General features: G+C 38.6%; 1 long non-coding RNA gene across 4 annotated transcripts in view; it reads left to right on the top strand.

Moving 5' to 3' along the window:
- Positions 1–204: 204 nt before the first annotated feature.
- LOC135320899 (uncharacterized) overlaps positions 205–22,222 on the top strand; it is a 39,900-nt gene continuing 17,882 nt past the window's right edge. For all 4 annotated transcript variants that reach the window (XR_010380242.1, XR_010380241.1, XR_010380244.1 and 1 more), the window contains exons 1-3: positions 205–567; positions 3,121–3,235; positions 8,177–8,276. This is a non-coding gene — a long non-coding RNA (uncharacterized LOC135320899). The remainder of the gene's footprint in view (positions 568–3,120; positions 3,236–8,176; positions 8,277–22,222) is intronic.

The following is a 22,222-nucleotide window of genomic DNA, read 5'->3' as shown; positions in this document are numbered from 1 at the left end:
AGTTAACAAGTTTACTTTTCTTCATCTAAAACATTGGTTATTTTATGAATGAATTGTAAGGATTTTAAATAACTTTTCAGTAATTTCAACAAAGAAATTAACTTTAAGGCAAAAATGTATGATGGTTTGCAAATCTATTTTTATTATATCTTCACTTTTACCAGTGTCATATCTGTATGTGTTTGCACAAGTGCTTTAACTACCAGCAATGTAAGAAAAATCTGTGTACTAAAAATGTGAAAATAGTTTCCTGGTTTGTGTTTTCATTCTCCCAATATAGGTTTTGGATGACAAGCTTGTATTTGCAAAAATACACACCCTGTGGGATGTGCTCTGTACATACGCTGAGATACTGTACATAAAATTGCCTCTGAATCCCAATCATCTGAAAACCCTGTTCTCAGCCTTTGATACCTTCAGCTGTTTTATGAAAGTCCTCCAAGTGGATGAAAGTATCAACAACCGGAACAAGAGTTTTTCATTGCCCTATTTGAGAAGAGCTGCGTGAACGACTTTTATATTCAGGATAGAGATACATTCATCAATCCAACCACCAGGAGCCGCACTGTAAGTCTAAACCGAGTTTAGCTGCTGTCTTGGGGGTGATTTAGAACCTGCTGTTGAATTATAAGTGATTTGGTTTTGTTGGTTTGGTTTGGTTTTTAAAAGCTGCCCATAAAAAGGAAAAAAGAGAAAGAAAAGAAATATGCCTACAGATTCCTGTTAGGATAGTAAACAGTGGCTGGTTATTTACCCTGTATAAACCACACGCTCTCTTAGAATCTATTTAGGTTTACTTCATCCTTTCTCAGATCAAGTATCAAGTAAGGGACAGTTTTAAAAAAAAATTCAGGATTAACAGGCTTGTGAGCTCCGGGATCTGCAAGGCAGCTTTCCCTTCCCATGGTGTAAGTCAAATGGCAGAAATAAAATAAAGCACTTCATGTATCCTCCGGTGTTAACAGGAAAAGGTGAGTCTTCTTGACCTTGTTTCTTCCTGGGTAAAATGAAGATAATATGTCAGGAGTCGACAAGCCCATTTAGGGCAGGAAACATGTTGTCTTGTTCACTGCTGAATCCCAGGCACCAGGAAGGCTGAGTTTAACAAGTGAGTGAATGAATGAACTGTAGTTCCCCCAGAGTTACCATGTGGGGCAGTGTGGATTAGCAGCTAAGAGCATAGACTCGAGAGGTGAGGGTACAGCTCAAGTGATGGGGCGCATGCTTAGCACGCATAAAGTCCTGGGTTCAGCCCCCAACACCTCCTCTAAAATAGACAAATAACCCTAATTACCTCCCCACCCCCCACCAGAATTAACTTATTATCTCCCTGCCACCAAAAAAAAAAAAAAAGGTAGAAGTGGCCAAGAGCGTAGACTCAGGCTGGAACACTTGTGCTGGTTTCTCGCTGTCTACCTTGTAAAAGTCATTTAGCCTCTGTGTTTATCAAGTTCCTCATCAATAAAATGGGGATAATAATAGTACCCACCTCGTAGAGATGCTATGGGGATTAATGAATCTGCTTGAATTTTAGAACAGCCCTGGCTAATAGTAAGTACTATGCATCTGCCAGCTCTTTTCATAATTACTGACAGATGTTATTATCAACCAAAGAAGTATTAGTTCTTTGTAAGGGAAATGCATGTTAGACAATTTCATTTATCATTTTCTGTAATTCAGGCTTTTTCCCTCTGAAATACCATTTTCTGTCTGTGCACTAGTAAATCACAGGGCTTTCCAAATTTCATCTGTCTGAGTTCTTGTCATGATGACAATACTGCAGAGTTTTGACATTTTTTAGGGACTCCATCTGAGATGACAGCAACCCCTCAAATTCAGAAGCACTTCTCTAACTGACAACATCTCACATGAAATGAAGTTTGTAAAATGTAAGAGCTTCAGACGCTAAATGATACCATAAATGCAAAGATGTTATATCTAAGCTCTTTAAATAAATCCTGTCATTGAGATAAAGGAAATACTATATTATAGCGCTCTATGACTTTGTTACCTTGCTATCCGTTTATCTGACTCTCTAAGACAAAAGAAAGCAAAGACTGAGATTGATCATTACTACTGTGTGGTACACGTATTTGTGGATGAAGACCATACTGAAATGCACTGTCTAAGATATTAAAATGGACACTAAACAGCTGCTTGATGCACATGCATGAACAGAACAGGGAGCTGGTTGCAGGGAGCAGACACTGAGCTTCCTGGATCAGAGACTCAGCATAGCAGTCCAGCCCAGCAGTCCACATGTTTTATATTTATATCCCAGCAAAATTAGCAGTGAGAGTCTGAAATGAACTTTGGGGACACTTGCAAACAGCTGTCATGATTACTAATGTGGGACACCAGGATTCTACAGTGTTTAGTTGGCATCTGCACACAACCATTTCTTTTCCACTAAAGCCTGTTGTAAATGCTGGTTCCACATCCAGGCTGAGGAATCATCTCATGTGGTGTTTGGGAGGGAGGTAAGTGGAGTCAGGACCCATGCTAAGGCTGTGTGGGTAATAATCTGGTTCTAGTACAGGAGAAAGGAAAGTAGGTCAGGTGGGAAGGAGAATGACTGGATTTAAATTTTGTTTCTTGAGTAAGCTAAATATATAACATCATGTCAAGTTTCTTTATTGTTTATATTCCATGTGCTGTCACCGAATAACTACTGAATTGTGGGGACAAAATAGCCTGGGTTTTAGAATTGACCCTGCCCCTAAACAGCCAGAGTCCAGGTTCCTCTGGGTGTCCAAGGAGGGGGCTGCTGCCTCCACTGAAGCAGTTTGGGCACTTGGGTGGCCTAGTTTTTTTTGCTGTGGAAGACTGGCCCGGTTGTAGGACATTAAGCATCTGCAAGGCCCTCACCCGGTACCCACGGTGGTCCCAGGACTGTAACATCCAAGTGTTCCTTTCCAGCCACGTTTGCAAATGACCCTCAAGGGGTTAGTATTAATCCTCGGTGAGAATTATGAAAAATTATATGGTACCTCCATCCCTTCTGGCAAAGGAGGGCCCCTTATTTACAAATGACCACAAAGTGTTAGCACCACATTTTATTAGCAGAACATGTGAACATGTGGTGACAGTGACACTCACCTGTTTGCTTCTGCTTCCCAGTGCAACTTCAGCCTCCATCAGAGGACCTCAGCTGCCCCAGCGAACAGGGCCTTCTGTACAGGGAATGTGCTCCTCCTCGAAGCATAGACAAGAAGCAGCCCTTAGATCTCATCAGGTGAGCTGTTGTGGAGAGCACTCCAGTGGGAAGGGCTCAGGGTTGCCCTCATGGCTTCTGAGTGTGACAGTTCTCAAAGAGTGTTATCAACCAGGAAGCTCACAGGAGCTCTGAGCTTTGTTGCCCCAAGTTGTTACTGGAGGCTTTATTAAAAGACATGATTTATTGGGTCACTACTGACATGGCTACCCCAAACACTAACTGTAAGTCAAAGCCCTAACATTTGAGCCCCTACCTCTCCTGATGGTCAGTCACTTGTAACAAAGCTCAAAGCCCCACTCCTCTAATCACATGGTTGGTGTCTCTGGCTGGCCAGTCCCCATCCTGAGTCATCTCATGAACACAAGCCATCCAAGGGTCCACCATGAATAGTAAAGACACCCCTATCTTGGGAAATTTCAAGGCTTTAGGGGTTGCCGTCCAGGAACTGGGAACAAAGACCTACCAAATTCTTCATTAAACAGGAGTAAATGTTAGGTTTCCCTTAAATTATAAAATAAGAGAAGTATTCTCACTGCTTAGCTGTATCTGCTGTTCAACACCGTTTCACTACACCAAGTGACTGTAATGTCGCGCTCAGCATGTGTATTCTCAGAGCATCAGCGCCGGCTGCTCCCCGGGAGCTTATGCTATTTGTGCAAGGCTGCTGGGAGGAGGGAGGCCAAGGACAACTAAGCAAACAAAAATAATCGGGCTAATAAGGAAACAATTTCAGATTGAAATGAAGGAAATAATACAGTGTTGAGATGGGAGACTTGGGGGGAAGTGAGTCAAGAAAGCTATCTTTGAGTAGGTTACATGTGAGCTGAGATGGTGATAAGGAGGCTGGACTTTGAGGATCTGGGATAAGTCACCCCAGGAATAGAGGCAGCTTGTCCATTGCCCCGAGGCACAAATGTGCTCAGCAGGTTTGAGGAGATCCTGGAGCCAGCGCTGGTGAGAGTGATGAGACGCGAGGTTTAGAAGGGCATCAGGAGCACGGAAAGTAGTGTAGACTCTAAGTGCAGTGAGAAGCAGTCATGATAGTTTAAGCACTAATGTAATTTTCTCTCACATGTTGCAAAGATAATGTGGAGAATGAATTGCAGGGACCCAGGAAGCAGGGAGGCCTGGTCGGAGGCTCTTGGAGTGGGCCAGATGAGAGATGGTGGGAGCCAGGGAGAATGCGTTTGGGGAGTGGAGCTGACAGGATGCAGTTATGGGCTGGCTGTGGATGGTGAGGAGAAGAGAAGGGTCAAGGTAGCCCCAGGTCGGCCTGGAGCCAGGTGCCTGATCTTCCTAATCTCAGTGCCCCATTCAGATGCCCACCTACTTGGGCAAACCGCTTAACCTTCCAAGTGAGGGTTTTAAATCACTGAAGTCTTTTTGTTTGTTTCACATTTTATGGAAAGATTCAAACACGTACAGAAGTAGAGAGAACAGCACAGCCAGCCTGTCTGTATCAGTCACCCATCTCCAGAATTATCAACTCAGAGTCACTGTTGTTGCATCTTTCATCTCCACCTCTTCCCCTCCCCCACTTCGGGATCATTTTGAAGGCAATCCTACATAGCTTAACCTTTCATTAGTGAAATAACAAGGTCTCTTTCTAATACAATTGGAATATTCTTTTTTTTTTAGGGTTACAAAATAATTCCCTGATTGTCACAAAAATACACTTTTAAGCAGTTTTGGGGTTGAAATCAGGATCCAGACTAAGTTCACACATTGCAGCTAGCATATCTCTCAAGTGGGTTCTAATCTATAATTTTCCTGTTTCTCATTTTCCTTGAAATTGCTGAGGGATTTCTCTATTTCCTGTTTGGTTGATTTCATTCTCCCCTGTGGTTAGACTTATTTCTCCATCCTATGTATTGGCTTTAGCTAAGTGATTTGATCCTCCCCTAAAAGCTTGATCTGATTGAGGTTCAACTCTGTGCAAGAATATTTGTTATATGAAGTTTTGTACTCCTGTCATAAGGTACATAATGTCCAGTTGACTCTCTTTTTTGTGATGACAGCAGCCAATAATGATTGTCACCCGGGATCATTATTTCATAAGGGGTTTTATTTCATGTGGTCATACTCTAATTTCCTCCCACAATTATCAGCAGGATCACAGTCATGAAGAGGCACTTTCTCATTAACCCAGATTATCCTGTAGAACAGTTTTAAAAGAGGAAGTTTATATATTTGTAAATATTTAAAGTTGATACATTTTTCTATTGTTTCTAATGTTTTTTTCTAATGGAGGTACTGAAGATTGAATCTAGGACCTTATGCTTGCTGAGCACACACTCTGCCACTGAGTGTACCCCATCCCCCTTGAGATTCATATTTATATGATATATTCCTTCTGTTATTTTTGTTTTATGTTATACAGAATTTGATGGCAGGGCAATGGGTTTGATGGCTATTTAATCATTCTTTATGGGCTTTTGGGGTTGGTGTGTGTGTTTGTGTTTGTAAAGAAAACAATTTTCCCACTGTTTTAAGTATGTTTTGTAAAGGAAATTATGTTGATCTGTTCCCTTCTCCTGGTCCATGTATTCCCTTGTTGCTTCCCACTAGTGGCCCCTTGAGCTCTGTGACAAGACTAGCATATCGTTAATCCAGGTTGAAGGAGATCTGAAGAGATTTATTCAAGGAGATGAAATTTGTAGACAATGAATTGGAAAGTATTGAGGAAGTTATTCATTAGGAGAAGGTATGGGGTTGAATTGTTAAGCGCAGAGAAATCTAAGCTATGAACCACCAAGACAATTATTAACTCCAGGAAAAACAAAGTAGGGAATAAAAAAGTAAGCCTAGCAGACAACTTGCTACAGCTGTGAACAGTCTGTACAGAGTCCTAATAATGTAAAGCAAGGATACTGAGCTGATCAAAATTATAATGTATTTGTATCAAAAGGTTGGAAGAATGAAGGTTTGGGTGTGTAGAAGAGATGTGGTTTGAAAGAGAGCTTAATATTCATTTTCCAAAATAGAAAGTTAAATAGGTGATACATAAAGCTGAAAAAGTCAGTAGGCTCTGTTACAAGGATATTAGTCAGAGATAGGGAGTTTTTATTCCAAGAGTCAGCAGTAGGAGCTGAACATTGTTGCTTCTGACCAGGAAATGGGGCGGTTGTTGGGAACTGCTCCTTTTTACAATCGGTGTTCGAGAACTGTTTGACTCTTTAATGAATGTATGGTATAAGTTTGATAAAAAGAAATCAAAGCTGAATTTTGAAAATTTGATGTTAAGAATTGGGGTGTTTTTGACAGAGATAACAATCAGACAAAACTACATTTGAAGGGATCCTCATTATTTCTAGCCTTTCAGCAAGGACTAGGGGGCAGACATCTGTTTAAGGTTCAAAAGTTCTTTCTGACATTCTTGCCGACATGTAACTTTTGGAAGTAATGAACTCTCCGTCATTGTAAATATGCAGGCAGAGGCTGCCTGACCAGCTCTCTAACTGTAGCAGGGTGTGTTTACCATTGGCCAGTTGGAGCAAGCAACTTCTAACATTCTTTCAGTTTTGAATGTGGCATTTTCAGGATGGATAGTTGATAAGAATATATTACAAAAAGCTTAACAAGAAAGAGTCCAAGACATCTCAAACCCATTGCCAGGGTTTTCTCTGCCAGACACCATCCTGAGCCTGCCATCTGTGAGCCAGGCCACAAAGACCAGTCACATGAGAATGAACACACTTTGTCCCTCCTATCTGATTTGGCATCGGGCTCAGCCATTTCCCCCATGGAATGGTCCACGCCCAGGTCTCTGACGATGGAGCTGGTCTCACAGCAGCCCTGTGAGCGCTGGTCCAGCCCTAGGGGTTCCTGCGTGAAGTTTCTCAGGACTCCAGGCTGTTCTCAGAGCTGAGTCCCCCCTAGGCTAAGCCCTCGGAGCTCATCTCAGCTCCAGACTGAGCCGGAAGCTTCCGAGAGAACTCAGAGCTGAGGAAAGTCACAGGTTTTACCCAGCACTGCCGTGTCAGCAGTGCTCCAGCTGAGGGAAGTAGCAGCAGCAGCAAACACACCTGAGCCGCCGCCTCATTGTTCCGCCTCATCCCTAAGCCCTCTGTGTCTGCCTGTCTGTGTCTGTGTCCCTTTCAGGACCAGCCTGGCACCGCTTCGTGCCCTGCCTCCTTTCTTCTAATCTTGCCTCCCTGGCCTGTTCCGTCTACTCCAGATTAACTGAGTAACATTGAAGGGTTTTTGAAACCTAGGAACAGCCGATGTGCTAGATACAAAGAATACAGGGCAGTTCCTTACTCAGCCACATCCCTCCTGCCCTCTCCCATTCCCACATGAGTTTTATAAATATTTTGTCAGAGGGACATTGCACTCCCAGTTGTTATCATTATCAGCCATTTCCTTATTATCTGTGGTTTACGATGCATTTGCTCCAGGGAAGTTCCCGAGATAAGGCAGACGCAGATGACTGAGCCAGTAGTTGAAGTCCACTTGTGTCAAGCCTGTTAAGAATGATCTTTGGTGGGATTTGTTGAATGTGCCAGACTGTCCAGTGAGTGGTGATGATCCCCTGCATCTGCTCCGGAGTCAGCCTCGTCCCCTCCTTTGCTCTGTTCTCATTTATCTCTCTTCAGCAGGTGAACCAGTGATCTGTATTTCTATGATACGTAAAATACTTCTTATTTCACGGTAGAATTTGGGGGCTGCTGTGAAAACGCATATGTTTTAAGTGTGAATTTAGTCAGAGGTTTAAACTTAAAGCCCCCTTGATTTAGAATCAGAAATTAGTATGATGGAAGGAGGGTATAACTCAGTGGTAGAGTGAATGCCTAGCATGCATGAGGTACTGGGTTCAATCCCCAATGCCTCCATTTAAAAAACAAATAAATAAACCTAATTATGCCCCACCAAAAAACAAAGAAAAAAGAAATTAACATGAGGATGAAGCTACAGAGTGAATATGTGTGTCTTCTGAAACTACCTTCTGTCTTTCTGCAGGAAATTCTACGGAGAGAAGGTCGGAATCTACTTTGCTTGGGCTGGGCTATTACATTCAGATGCTCCTCCTGGCAGCAGTCGTGGGGGTGACTTGCTTTCTGTATTTATATTTTAATCAAAATAACTGTACTTAGAGGTAACTTCTCTTTATTCCTTGTTACGGTGCTTACTTAACTTAGAATGACATTCTCCAGGAGCATCCACGTTGCTGCAAATGGCCCTATATTGTCAGTTTTTATAGCCGAGTAGTTTTCCATTGTATAAATATACCACTTCTTTAGCCAGTCATCCGTTGATGGACATTTAGGCTATCTCCATGTCTTGGCTATTGTAAATAGTGCTGCTATGTATATTGGGGTGCAGCTGTCATCCTGAAGTAGGGTTCCTTCAGGATATATGCACAGGAGTGGGATTCCTGTGTCATATGGCAATTCTATTCCTAGTCTTTTGAGGAAACTCAATACTGTTTCCACAGTGGCTGCACCAAACTGCATTCCCACCAGAAGTGTCGGAGGTTTCCCTTTGTCCACAGCCTCTCTAGCATATGTCATTTGTGGATTTTTGAATGATGGCCATTCTGACTGGTTTGAGGTGATACCTCATTGTAATTTTGATTTGCATTTCTCTGATAATTAGTGATATTGAGCATTTTTTCATGTGCCCATTGATCATTTGTATATCTTCCTTGGAGAATTGCTTGTTTTGGTCTTCTGCCCATGTTTGGATTGGGTTATTTGGTTGTTTCTTAGTAAGTCATATGAGCTGCTTATATATTCTGGAGATCAAGCCTTTGTTAGTTTCATTTGCAAAAATGTTCTCCCATTCTGTAGGTTGTCTTTTTGTTTTACTTAAGGTGTCCTTTGCTGTGCAGAAGCTTGTAAGTTTCATTAGGTCCCATTTGTTTATTCTTGCTTTTATTTCTATTGCTTGGGTAGACTGCCCTAGGGGAAGATTTCTGAGATGTATGTCAGATATTTTGCCTGTATTTTCTCCTAGGAGTTTTATTGTATCTTGTCTTATGTTTAACTTGCTGAAGAGACTATCTTTATTCCATTGTATATTCTTGCCTCCTTTGTTGAATATTAGTTGACCAAAAGTATTTGGGCTCATTTCTGGGCTCTCTATTCTGTTCCATTTGGCTGTATGTCTGTTTTTGTACTAATACCATGCTGTCTTGACGACTGTAAATCTATAGTATTGTCTCAAGTCTGGGACAGTTATTTTTCCAGCCTCTTTCTTTTTTTCTTCAGTAATGCCCTGGAAATTCTATGTCTTTGATGGTTCCATATAAATTTTATTGTGATTTGTTCTAGTTCTATGGAATATGTCCAGGATAATTTGGTAGGGATTGCATTAAATCTGTAGATTGCCTTGGGCAGTGTGACCATTTTAACAATATTGATTCTTGCAATCCAAGGGCATGGGATACCTTTCCATTTTTTAAAGTCTTCTTTAATTTCCTTCACCAATGGTTTATAGTTTTCTGTGTATAATTCTCTCACATCTGTGGTTAGATTTATTCCTAGATATTTTATTACTTTGGGTGCTATTTTAAAGGGGATTGTTTCTTTACTTTCTTTTTCTGTTGACTCATCATTTGTGTAAAGAAATGCAACTGATTTTTGAACATTAATCTTGTAACCTGCTACTTTGCTAAATTCTTCGATCAGCTCTAGTAGTTTTTGTGTGGACCTTTTATGGTTTTCTATATATATTGTCGTGTCATCTGCATATAGTGACACTTTTACCTCTTCTTTTCCAATTTAGACCCCTTTTACTTCTGTTACTTTCCTGATTGCTGTGGCCAGGACTTCCAAGACTATGTTGAATAGGAGTGGTGATAGTGGTCATCCTTGACTTGTCCCAGAATTTAGTGGGAAACTTTTGAGGTTTTCACCGTTGAGTGCTATGCTGGCTGTAGGTTTGTCATATATAGCTTTTATGATCTTGAGATTTGTTCCCTCAATACCCACTTTGGTGAGAATTTTTATCATAAATGGGTGTTGAATTTTATCAAAAGTTTTCTGCATCTATTGAGATGATCATGTGGTTTTTGTCCTTTCTCTTGTTGATGTGAAGTATTACATTGATTGATTTTCATATGTTGAACCACCCTTGTGTCCCTGAGATGAACCCCACTTGAGCATGATATATTATCTTTTTTATGTGCTGTTGGATTTTATTTACTAGTATTTTGGTAAGGACCTTTTTCATCTGTGTTCATCAGTGATATTGGTCTGTAATTCTCTTTTTTGGTGGTGTCTTTGCCTGGTTTTGGTATCAGGGTAATAGTGGCTTCATAGAATGAGTTTGGGAATATTCCTTCTTTTCAATCTTCTGGAAGAGTTTGAGAAGGACTGGTATGAGTTCTTCTTTGTATGTGTGGTAGAACTCCCCGGTGAAGCTGTCCAGTCCTGGACTTTTATTTGTAGGGAGGTTTTTTATTGTTAATTCAATTTCATTCCTAGTGATCCATTTGTTCAAGTGGATAGTTTCTTCTTGATTCAGTCTTAGTGGACTGTATGTTTCCAGAAACTTGTCCATCTCCACTAGGTTATCCATTTTTTTCCATGTAGTTCGTCATGATATTCTCATATGATATTCTGTATTTCTGTTATTTGTTGTAATTTCTCCATTTTCCTTTCTTATTTTGCAAATTTGTGCTCTCTCTTTATTCTTCTTTGTGAGTTTGGCCAGAGGATTGTCGATTTTATTTATTCTTTCAAAAAACTAGCTTTTGGTTTGATTGATTATTTTCTCTATTTTTTTAATCTTTATTTTATTTATTTCCTCCGTGATATTTATTATTTCCTTCCTTCTGCTGACTTTTGTGTGTTTTTGCTCTTCTGTTTCTAGTTCTTTCAGCTGGTGGGTTAGATTGTTTATTTGGTATTGTTCTTCTTTTTTGAGGAAGGCCTGCATTACCCTAAACTTTCCTCTTAGCACTGCTTTTGCTGTGTCCCATATGTTTTGTGTGGTTGTGTTTTCATTTTCATTTGTCTCAAGGTATTTTTTAATTTCAACTTTGATTACATCATTGACCCAATGGTTTTCTAATAGCATGTTGTTTAATCTCAATGCTTTCCTTCCTTTCTCCTTTGTTTCTCTGAAGTTGATTTCTAGTTTCCATGGCATTGTGGTCAGTAAAGATGCTTGAGATAATTTCTATCTTCTTAAAATTGTTGAGGCTTCTTTTGTGACTAAGTACATGATCAATCCTAGAAAATGTTCCACACATATTTTAAGAGATTGTTTATTCTGTTATGGGGGATTGTAATGCTCTGAAAATATCCACTAAATCCAATTATTCTCTTGCATCATTTAATTTCTCTGTTGCCTTATTTATTTTCTGTCTGGAAGATCTGTCTAGTGATGTTAATGTGGTGTTAAAATTTCTGACAATGATTGTATTCCCATCAATTTCCCCCTTTATCTCTGTTAGTAGTTGTTTAATGTACTTAGGTGCTCATGTTGGGTGCATATATATTAATGATTGTAATATCTTCATCTTGTATTGATCCTTTAATCATTATAAAATGTCTTTATTTATCTTTCTTTATGGCCCTTGTTTTAAAGTCTATTTTGTCTGAAATCAATACTGCTACACGTGCTTTTATGGCATTTCCATTTGCATGGAATATCCTTTTCCGTCCATTCACTCTCAATCTATATGTGTCCTTCTCCCTAAAGTGTGTCTCTTGTATGCAGTGTATTGAAGGTTCTTGTTTTATTATCCAGTCTGCTACTCTGTCTTTGACTGGAGCATTTAGACCATTAACATTTGCAGTAATTAATGATAGATGAGAGTTTATTGCTATTTTGAACTTATTTTTGCAGTTGATTTGGTATTTCTTCTTGGTTCCTTTCTTCTTCCTTTTGTGGTATGGTAATTTTCCTTTGTATTGTATTTAGTTTTTGTGACTCACTTGTAAGATTTTGGCTTGTGATTACACTTTTTTGTAAGTCTGTTAACCAATTACTGTAACTGTGTGTACTAAACAGATATTAATGTAATCTCAAACCCATCCTACTGAGAACAAGATTTAAAAAAAAAAAAAGAAAGGAAAAATACTCTCACAGTCATGAATTCTCATTTCTGTAGCATCCTGCTTCTTTACTATTTAGAGTAGACCTTTCAATATTTCTTTTAGCATGGGTTTAGTGTTGCTAAATTCTTTTAGTATTTGCTTCTCTGTGAAATTCTTTCTCTCTCCTTCTATTCTAAAGGATAGCCTTGCTGGAGCAAGTATCCTAGGCTGCATCTTTTTTTTTTTCATTCAGGACTTTGAATATATCTTGCCACTCCTTCTGGCCTGTAGTGTTTCTGTAGAGAAATCAGCTGAGAGCCTTCTCTTGTAACTCACTCTTTGTTTTTCTCTTGCTGCCTTTAGGATCATTTCTTTATCCTTCAGTCTGGCCATCTTGATTTATGATATATCTTGGCGTGTTTCTCTTTGGGCTCTTCCTGTTTGGGACCCTCTGAGCCTCCTGTGCTTGGGTGTCTGATTCCTTCTTTAGGTTTGGGAAGTTTTCAGTCATGATTTCTTTAATTACCTTTTCCATCCCCTTTGTTCTTTCTTCCCCTTCTGGAACCCCTATTATGCATAGATTGGCATGCTTTATATTATCCCATAGGTTCCTTATATTGTTTTCATTGTTTTATATTTGTTTTTCTCTCAGCTGTTCTGATTGGGTGCTTTCTGTTGTCCTGTCTTCTAGGTCACTTATTCGTTCTGCTGCATTATCTAGCCTGCTTTGTACAGCCTTTAGGTCAGATCTCATTTCAGCCAATGAATTTACCAATTCTACTTGGCTCTTCTTTATAGCTTCTATTTTGTTTTTGATATATTTTATGTCTCTAAAGACTATCTCTTTTAGTTCCTTCAGTAATTTGATCACTTCTTTTTTGAAATCTTGATCTAGTAGGCCATCAATGTCTATTTTATTGATCGTTCTTTGAGGGGATTTCTCTTGCTATTTTAATTGGCAGGACTTCCTCTGCTTCTTCATTCTGCTCATATCTCTCTGGCCCTGTGGCTTAAGGAGTATCAGTTATCTATTGTGGTCCTTAAAGGAGTTTATTTATCTATTTATTTATCTATCTAAAGCCTATGTGGGAATAATACTTAAAAGAGAGAGAGAGAGAATTTTAAAAGAATGGAGGAAAAGAAGGTTTGAAAACACTGTATAATCAATAATAGAAGAGCAAGTTGAAGCAGAATAGGAATCGAGTTGAGATATCTTTTAAGAATCTTAATAAAAAGAAGAGAAAATTCAAAATACAATATTTGAAACCTGTGACTAATAAATAACAGATCAAAACCAAGAGAATTAAAAATGAAATGAGAATTGTAAACATATAGGACTGTTTAAAAATAAAGATTAAAAATATAATAGGAATAAAACAGATATAAAAAGATTTTAAAAACAAAGATGTGTTCTCCTAGAGACTGTGCTCTTAATGGTTTTATTGAGAGGCCTTTGTGTCTTCGCCCTGTTTCACAAACTCACCTTGCTCTGTTTGCCCCCTTGTCTGTTCTGCTCACAGTGTCTGTCGGCAAGAAGATTGCACCCCTCCAACACTGGGTCAGGTGATCCTCTTCTTTGTGGTGAGTGGGTGGGTCACTCCCCCTCCAGATGCTGCAGTCAGTGCTGGGCCAGTTGCTCCATATGTGGGCTCAGCTTCAAAAGTAACAGCTTTATGGAGATATAATTCACAAACCATAAAATGCAGCCTTTGAAATTGTGCATTAGGGTTTTAAGTACATTTCAGGGTTTTGTAGTCATCACTCCCAAAAGGAACCAGTAACCTTTAGTAAGTCACTCCCTAAACTCCCATTCCCTTAGACCCCAGCAGCCACCACTCTACTTTCTGTCTCTACGGATTTGCCTGTTCTGGGCATTTCATATAAGTAGAACCATACAGTATGCTGCCTTTTTTGATTGTCGTCTTTCATTTAGTGTGACGTTGTCAAGGCTCATCCATGGTGTAGCACATATCAGTACCCAAAGTCCTTTTTGTGTTCAAATAATATGCCATTGTTATAAATACACCACTTTGCTTATCCATCCATCAGTTGATGATGAATAATTCTGCTGTAAATGCTCATGGACAAGTTTTTGTGTGAACACATATTTTCAGTTCTTCTCAGGATATATCAAAAAATGGAATTGCTGGGATGTATTCTACTTTTAACATTTTGAGGAATTGCTAAAGTAGTTTTTAAAGTGACTGCACCATTTTATATTTCCAGTAGTAATGTATGAGGAGTCCAGTTTCTCCACATCCTCATCAACACTTTTTATTACTGGGTTTATAGATACATATTTATATATCATATATCATATATATTTGTCATCCTATTTGGTATGAAGTGGCATGTCATTGTGCTTTTGATTTCTGTTTCCCTAATGCCTACTGATGTTGAACATCTTTTTATGTGCTTATTTCCCATTCGTATGTCTTCTTTGGAGAAACATCTATTCAAATTCTTTGCCCATTTTAATTGTATTTGTCTTTGTATTGTCATGTTTTAAGTCTCCTTTGTCTATTCTGGATAAAAAGTCCCTTATCAGGGAAAATATTGGAAATATTTTCACCCATTCTGTGGATTGTCTTCTTACTTTCTTGATGAAGTCCTTTGAAGCACAGAAGTGTTTAATTTTACTGAAGTCCAGTTTACTTGATATATTTTCTTTTGTTGTTTGTGCTTTTGCTGTCATATCTTAGAAGTATTTGTACTTCAAAATCCTGAAGATTTTCTCATTGTTCATTTTCTAAAAGTTTTATAATTTCAGGTCTGTGATTTATTTTGAGTTAATTTTCATAAATGGTGTTAAGATAAAAGTTCAGTTTTCTTTCTTTCCAGGTGTATGTTCAGGTGTCCCAGCATCATTTTTGTAAAAATTACTTTTTCCCCATTGGATTGTCATGGAACCTTTATGAAAAATTAACTGGCTACATGTAAGAGTTTGTTTATGGACTCTCAGTTCTTTTCTCTCAATCTATTTGTGTGTCCTTTATGCAAGTACCACACTGTATGGATTACCATTTTGTTACTGAGTTTTGAATTTGGAAACTTCAAAACTTTGTTCTTTTTCAAGATTGTTTTGACTATTCTGGGTATCTTGCATTTCCATAGTTTTAGGAACAGTTTGCTCATTTCTCCCAAAAAGCCAGATTTGCATTGAATCTATAGGTCATTTTGAGGACAAATGCCATCCTAACAATAATAAGGCTTCTGATCCATGAACACAGAAGAGCTTTCCATTTATTTTAGGTCATTTTTAACTTCTATCAGTAGTATTTTAGTTTTCAATATACAAGTTTCAGACATTTTCCTCAGTATTCCACATATTTTTCTTAATATTCCTAAGTATTTTATTCTTTTTGATGCTATTGTAAATGAAAATGTTTCCTACATTTTATTTTTAGATTATTCACTGCTGTTGTATAGAAATATAACTACTTTTTTATATATTGATTTGTGTCTTACAATTTTGGTCAAACTATGTTGTTAATTCTAATAGTTTTTTTTCTCTCTCTCTCTCTCTCTCTTTTCTTTGTGGATTCCTTGTGATTTCAATGTATAATATCATGTCATCTGGAATTGAAATTGTTTTATTTCTTTCTTTCTAATCTAGAGGCTTTATTTTCTTTGTCTGTTTGCTTTGACTAGAACCTCTAGTACAATGTTGATTTTGGGAGGAAATAATTCAGTCTTTCACCATTATGTATGATCTTTGCTCCAGGTTTTTCATAGATGTTCTCTGTCAAGTTGAGGAACTTCTCTTCTATTCCTAGTTTTTATCTATTATTCTATTAATATGGCATATTACATGAATTGACTTTTGTATGTTGAAGTGCCTTTGCATACCTGGATACATCCCACTGAATTGTGGTCTATTTTATATGTTACTGGATTGGATTTGCTTGTATTCTGTTGAGGACTTTTGCATTTATATCCATAAGAGATAGTCTTTAGTTTTCTTGTGATGCCTTTGTCTGGTTTTGGTATCAGTGTGATACTCGTGTCATTGAATGAATTGGGAAGTGTGCCTACCTCTTTATTTTTAGACGAGTTTGTGAAGCATTTTTTTGTTTGTTTGTTTTTTTGTTTTTGTTTTTTCTTTAAGTAGTTGATGGAATTCACCAGCAAAGCCATACTGGCCTAGCATTTCCTTGTGGGAATGTTTTGGATTACTATTTCAGTCACTTCTTATTGTAGGATTATTTGAGTTTTCTATCTCTCCTTGAATTAGATTTAGTCACATATCCTTCTAGGAATTTATCCATTTCATCTAGATTATCTCATTTATTGGCTATACAAGTATTCATGGTATTCCTTTATATTCCTTGTTATTTTTGTAAGGGCAGTAGTGACATCCTTCCTTTCATTTCTCATCTTAGTAATTTGAACCTTCTCTCTTTTTTTCTTCAGTACTAGCTAAAAATTTGTCAATTTTCTTGATCTTTTCAAAGAACCAACTTTTCTTTTTGTTGATTATACCCTGTTATTCATCTATTCTCTATTCCATTTATTTCTGCCTTTACTATTTTGATTAGAATATTTCATTCATTTACATTAATGTAATTTCTTATCAGGTTGAAGTTACATCTGCTATCTGCTTTCTATATGTCTTTTTATTTCCCCAATGCTCTATTACTACACTTTTTTGTACAAAGTAGGCATTTTCAAGTGTGCCATTTTAATTTGTTGTTTATTTTATCTTTTTCTTCTCCTCCTCCTCCTCCTCTTCCTCCTCCTCCTTCTCCTCCATTGCCCTGGAGATTATTATTAACATCTTGTTTTAAAGCAATCTAGTTCACATGAATGCCAACTTAATTTCAATAGTACGCAAAAACTTTGCTTTGATATCAATCTTTTCCCTCCCCCTCCTCATGCTGTCACTGTCATACAAGTTACAATTTTATGCATTTATAAGTGCATCTACACTGTTTCATAAGTATTGTTTTATGTAGTTGTCTTTTACATCAAATAGAAGAAAACACGTACATGTAATACTGTATTTATACTGTTTTATTTTCTTACTCATGTAGTAGTGCTCTTTATTTTTCAGGTGAGTGTCTTTTCATTTACACCTGCTGGACTATCCTTAGTATTTCTTGTAGGGCACGCCTGCTAGCAATGGATCCTTTCAGATTTTGTAGGAGTGTGTTAATTTCTTCTTTTTTTTTTTGAAGAATCATTTTGCTGGCTATAAAATACTTGGTGACAGTATTTTCCTTTTATCACTTTGACGATACCATCCCACTGCCTTCTGGTCTCCATGGTTTTTGATGAGAAATCAACTGTCTTACTGAGGAGCCTTTGAATATGTTGAGCCTCTTTTCTCTTTCTGCTGTCAAGATTCTTTGTTCTTCTCTTTTGACACACTTAGTCTGATGTGCCTATTTTCGATGTCTCTACGTTTATACCACGTGGAGTTTGTTGAGCTGCTGGGATGTACAAATTAATGTTTTCATCAAATTTGGGAAGTTTTCAGCCATTATTTCTTTATATACTTTTTCTACCCCTTTTTTTCTCTCCTTCCTTCTGGCGCTCACATTATATGTGTATTGGTATTGTTGATGGTGTCCAACCTATCTCTGACACAGTGTTCATTTTTTTCTTTCCTTTTTCTTTCTGTTCCACAGACAGGATAATCTCAGTAGTTTTAAATTAACTGACCTTTTCTTCAACAATTTCATATCTACAGAGAAATCTCTTAATGAATTTTTCATTTTAGTCATTATATTTGTATCTCTAGAATGTCCAGTTGGTTTTTAATGTAAATTTTATCTATTGATATTCTCTGTACAATGAGATGTTCACATACATAAATTCTTTAGGCATGGTTTCGGTTAGCTCTTTGATCACATGTGTAATTCCTTATTTATGTCTTTGTCTAGTAAGTCCAGTGTCTGGGTTTCCTCAGGGAGTTTCTATTGACTACTTTCTCCCCTGTGTTATGGCCAAACTTTTCTGTTTCTTTGTACATCTTGTAATTTTCTGTTGAAAACTGGACATTTAAAATATTACAAAATGGCAGATCTGAAAGCCAGATTTTCCTCATCTCCCGGGTTTATCGTTGTTTCCATTGTCATTGCTGCTGCAGCTATTTATTTAGTTACTTTCCTGAACAAATTCTGTAAAGTCTGTATTCTTTATCATGCATGGCCATGAGATCTGTATGTGTGCAGAAAGCCTAGTTGTCATCACTGTAATAATGATTGGACAGTGAATTCTTTCAATGCCTGGAGCCAATCGTTTGAGCTGTTGCCAGGTGGCTGTGTGCCTGCATGCTGAGGGATGCCCTCAGCACCGGCAGGCAGTCTGCAGCTATTCTGTAGCCTTTAGTTCTTGCTTATGCAGAACCTCAAGTTCAGCCAGAGTTGAAGGCTTAAGATTTTCTCAGATCTTTCCTTGCCATGTGCCACACATGTGTACGGCCTTCTACAATTCTCAGAATCTTTTGGAGCTATTTAACCCTACCTCCACCCCCAGAAAGTCTCAATACTCAATTTTGCCTTCTAAGTTTCCTAGTCAGCATCTAATTAGCCTGTACTGGTACCACTGCCTCAGGCAGTTGTAAAGTTACTCACTGCTGATTGTTTTCCACAAACACTCTGGGGACAGGCTGTTTGCACAGCATGAGTTTGAGATAGGTGAATTAGTGACAGCTCTCTGGGGGCGGATTTTTTGGGTAACTTCAAATCACTTCTGCCCCTTCCTTGATTGTGAGACTGTTGCTTTTAAAGGCCACCATTTAGGTGAGGATATGGGGATGGGGGTAGATCAATTTACGATATGACAAAACTGACTATCTTTATGGAGATTTAGCTGTTATTTTTTCTCAAATAAACATTCCCCGTATTGCTGGAAGCCTTGGTTAAATTTCCAGAGTTCTGCAGAGGTTAATTTTGACAAATTTTGCCATTGTCATTGCTTAACAGAGGAGTAAGTTTTCCAAGATTTTTACTCAGATATTGTAGAAGTGTATCCCATTTGCATTTGTTTTTAACTGAGTTACTTGCAAGAGTAACTAATTCTACAGCTCCAGCCCCATTCACATAAGAGTCCATCTGCATGGCTTCTCCTACAGGGAGAAGTGTGCAACCTGTTGTCCGTTTGTTGTTTTACTTATTAAAGTGTAGGGGTTTTAAGAATATGCTCATGAATAGCCCTTTGTCATTTTTACACGTTACAAATCTTCCATTAGTCTGTGGCTATTTTTTTCCCTTTCTTTTAGTTGTTTTAATGAAGTTCTCAGTTTTAAGGATTTTCAGTATAGCAATATGTGGATGCTGATTACACGGGTGAGGCATTTAACTACTGTCTAAACCTCAGTCTTTGCTCTGATTCACTGTCTAGAACATCTGAACATATCTACTGAACCCCATATACCAATGGACACTGACAGTCCTAATTAAAAAAATGCTTTTTAAGTAAAGCAAAAAATATTATCTTTGACACTGGAAAAGACAAATTTCAAATTTACTAGCTGATTTTGTTTTCTGTGATCATTAGCTACATCATGTTTATAGAGCCGAGAGGCATATTGAGCTACTGATTTTATTTCATCGGATTTTAGAATGTAGAACACATTTCAGGCCCACTTATAGCACCATATGTGTATCTTTAAGGATATGTACATATGATGATGTCTTTATTATAAGTACCTTATTTTATTTTAAGTACCAACTGCTGTGAACCTCATTAAGGAAACCTTGGAACTGCGGGACTGAAATTTTTCACACCACCACCATCCCGTAGCATCTCTTTTGCACTTAGATGTTGTGTGGCAGAGTATTTTTCTGCTCCCTAGAAATGATCAATGTTGAAGGGGGAAAAAATCCCTCCTCTAATAAATAAAGTCCAAATCACATATTTATCTGAACAATGGCCACCATTTTAGCCCACACCAATCCATCTACTCATACTGACTCAGAGTCCTTAACACAGACAATCCACCACTGTAGTCAGGGTCCTCAGCCCATGTTGTATCCCCTCCCCATTCTTTATTGATTCTGACCTACTTTTGTCCAACAAGTCCTGCCAGCCTCTTCGCTACCTTACTGCAGTTTTTAATTTTTACCTTTGAGTCCCAGGCTGTGCCTAGTGATTTCCAGAGAAACGCGAGACACCTGGCTCATCAGGAGGGGTGGGGAGGATTTCAGGAAGCTATTACCCTAACTCACTTGCAGATCGGTAAGTGGCTGTTGTAAGCATTCCTTCTAGATCTCTGCCATGCCCGCTGCATCCATCCCAGCAAAATAACGTAGCTCCTCCACCCACCTTTGCCTCCATTCATCTGGTTTTCTGCTTTAAGTGACACTCAGAAGCTGCTGATGGGCATTATATATATATATTTATATATATTTTTTTATTTGAAGTACAGTCAGTTACAATGTGTCAATTTCTGATGTACAGCACAATGTTCCAGTCATTCATATACACATATATATGTATGAATTCCTTTCCATATTATTTTTCATTAAAAGTTATTACAAGATATTAAATATAGTTCCCTGTGCTATACAGAAGAAATTCAGTTTTTTTAGCTATTTTTATATATAGTAGTTAATATTTGCAAATCTCAATCTCTGATGGGCATTTTTAAAGCCACATCTGGAACCCTTGCTGCAGAAGAGTCTGAGAAATATATTTTCAACCTCATAACATTTTGGTTAGGAAGTTGGAATAAAGGCTGAGCTGGGTCACCTAACTTGTCTGCCTTTGTGAGTAAAGAGGTCTGGAGATTCAAGGCCCAATGAAATGTCCCAGCCCTTCAGTAGCAAACTCTGAAAGCAACCAAAATGCTCCCATCTGCCAGAGCATGACTTGTCCTTAGATACTGCTGGCCATAACCACCAACGCTGTCTAATGCATCGTCTTCATCTGGTGCACACTTTCTTTAGATGTCGAATATCCTGATTAAGAGGACAAGCTGGTTTGGATTCCCAAGGTCACAGGCAGCCTTCTGCCTGACTTTGGTGTATATATGTTCATTGAAGAGTCCTCTCTCAGATCAGCTAGAGCTGCCTGGTGTGTGGTTTGCCAGAGAATGTGGGTATATTGCTCCCCACCAGAGTCCTACCAGTTGTTTTATTGCAGGAAGAGATAAAGCAATAGAGACAGAACAGAAAGTTCTTTTCCAGCCTCAAACACAGTCACCCCTGCCCAGGGCTCTTGCTCTGGGACACAAAGAAGTACAGGTCAGCAGCGACGTGGCCCTGGTGTACTCCAAAACATGGTGTGGTTTTACTGGGCTATCTGTGTCTTTCATGGACCCTGCAAAGTTCTCCCCATTTGTGAAATGGGGAACCAAGGAACTCCCATCCATGCCTGTAGCTCCCAGGGTTTGCACCCTTATGGGTTTTGAGGATTTGCTGGCAACTCATTCTTTTTCACCAGGTCATTTCTCTGTTACACAGCAGTCCTGTGACTTCCTCATCAGAACTACTCCTTAAGTTCGGGATTCAGTGAAAGATGCCATTCATGTTCAGGGAGGAGGAGGAAGACAGCACAGATCAGAATTGCTGTTTTGCTTTTTTTGTTGTTGTTGTTTTCATAAGCCGTCTCCAGTTGTCGAATAGACCCTGAGCAAATGAATGACTGTTACACTCCCATTTGAAGGATGAGGAAAATGACACTCAGGGAGAGGAGGCAAATATCCTGAGGTTCCAAAGACAAAAAGGGATGAGCACAGAATAAGATCCCTGAAAATTTCTTGGCTGTCATCAGCCTTTAGGTCAGTGACAGAGTGCCGTGTGTAGTAGTAAAGTTGTAGCGTGCATTTAGAAGGGTGCAGATGTTCTTGTTTTAGTTGATACAATCACACTGCTTTTTCTGGGACTCTGAAAAAGAGAAATGGGTTAGAAAATGTTGGTTTCTCATCCTTGGTCCTTCCTCACCCTCACAGATACGGACCCTTCCATCTGTAGCTGGAATAATACAGCCCCAGCCTTCCCGTCTCATGAGATCAGTACTCATTCATTTCATCCCTGCCCACCTGTAGGTGATAAAGCACAGCATGATTTTC

This window comes from Camelus dromedarius, unplaced genomic scaffold (genome assembly GCF_036321535.1).
Source record: "Camelus dromedarius isolate mCamDro1 unplaced genomic scaffold, mCamDro1.pat HAP1_SCAFFOLD_180, whole genome shotgun sequence".
NCBI lineage: Eukaryota > Metazoa > Chordata > Mammalia > Artiodactyla > Camelidae > Camelus > Camelus dromedarius.
The sequence above is the reverse complement of the archived record's forward strand: the minus strand, read 5'-3'. Positions and strand labels throughout refer to the sequence as shown.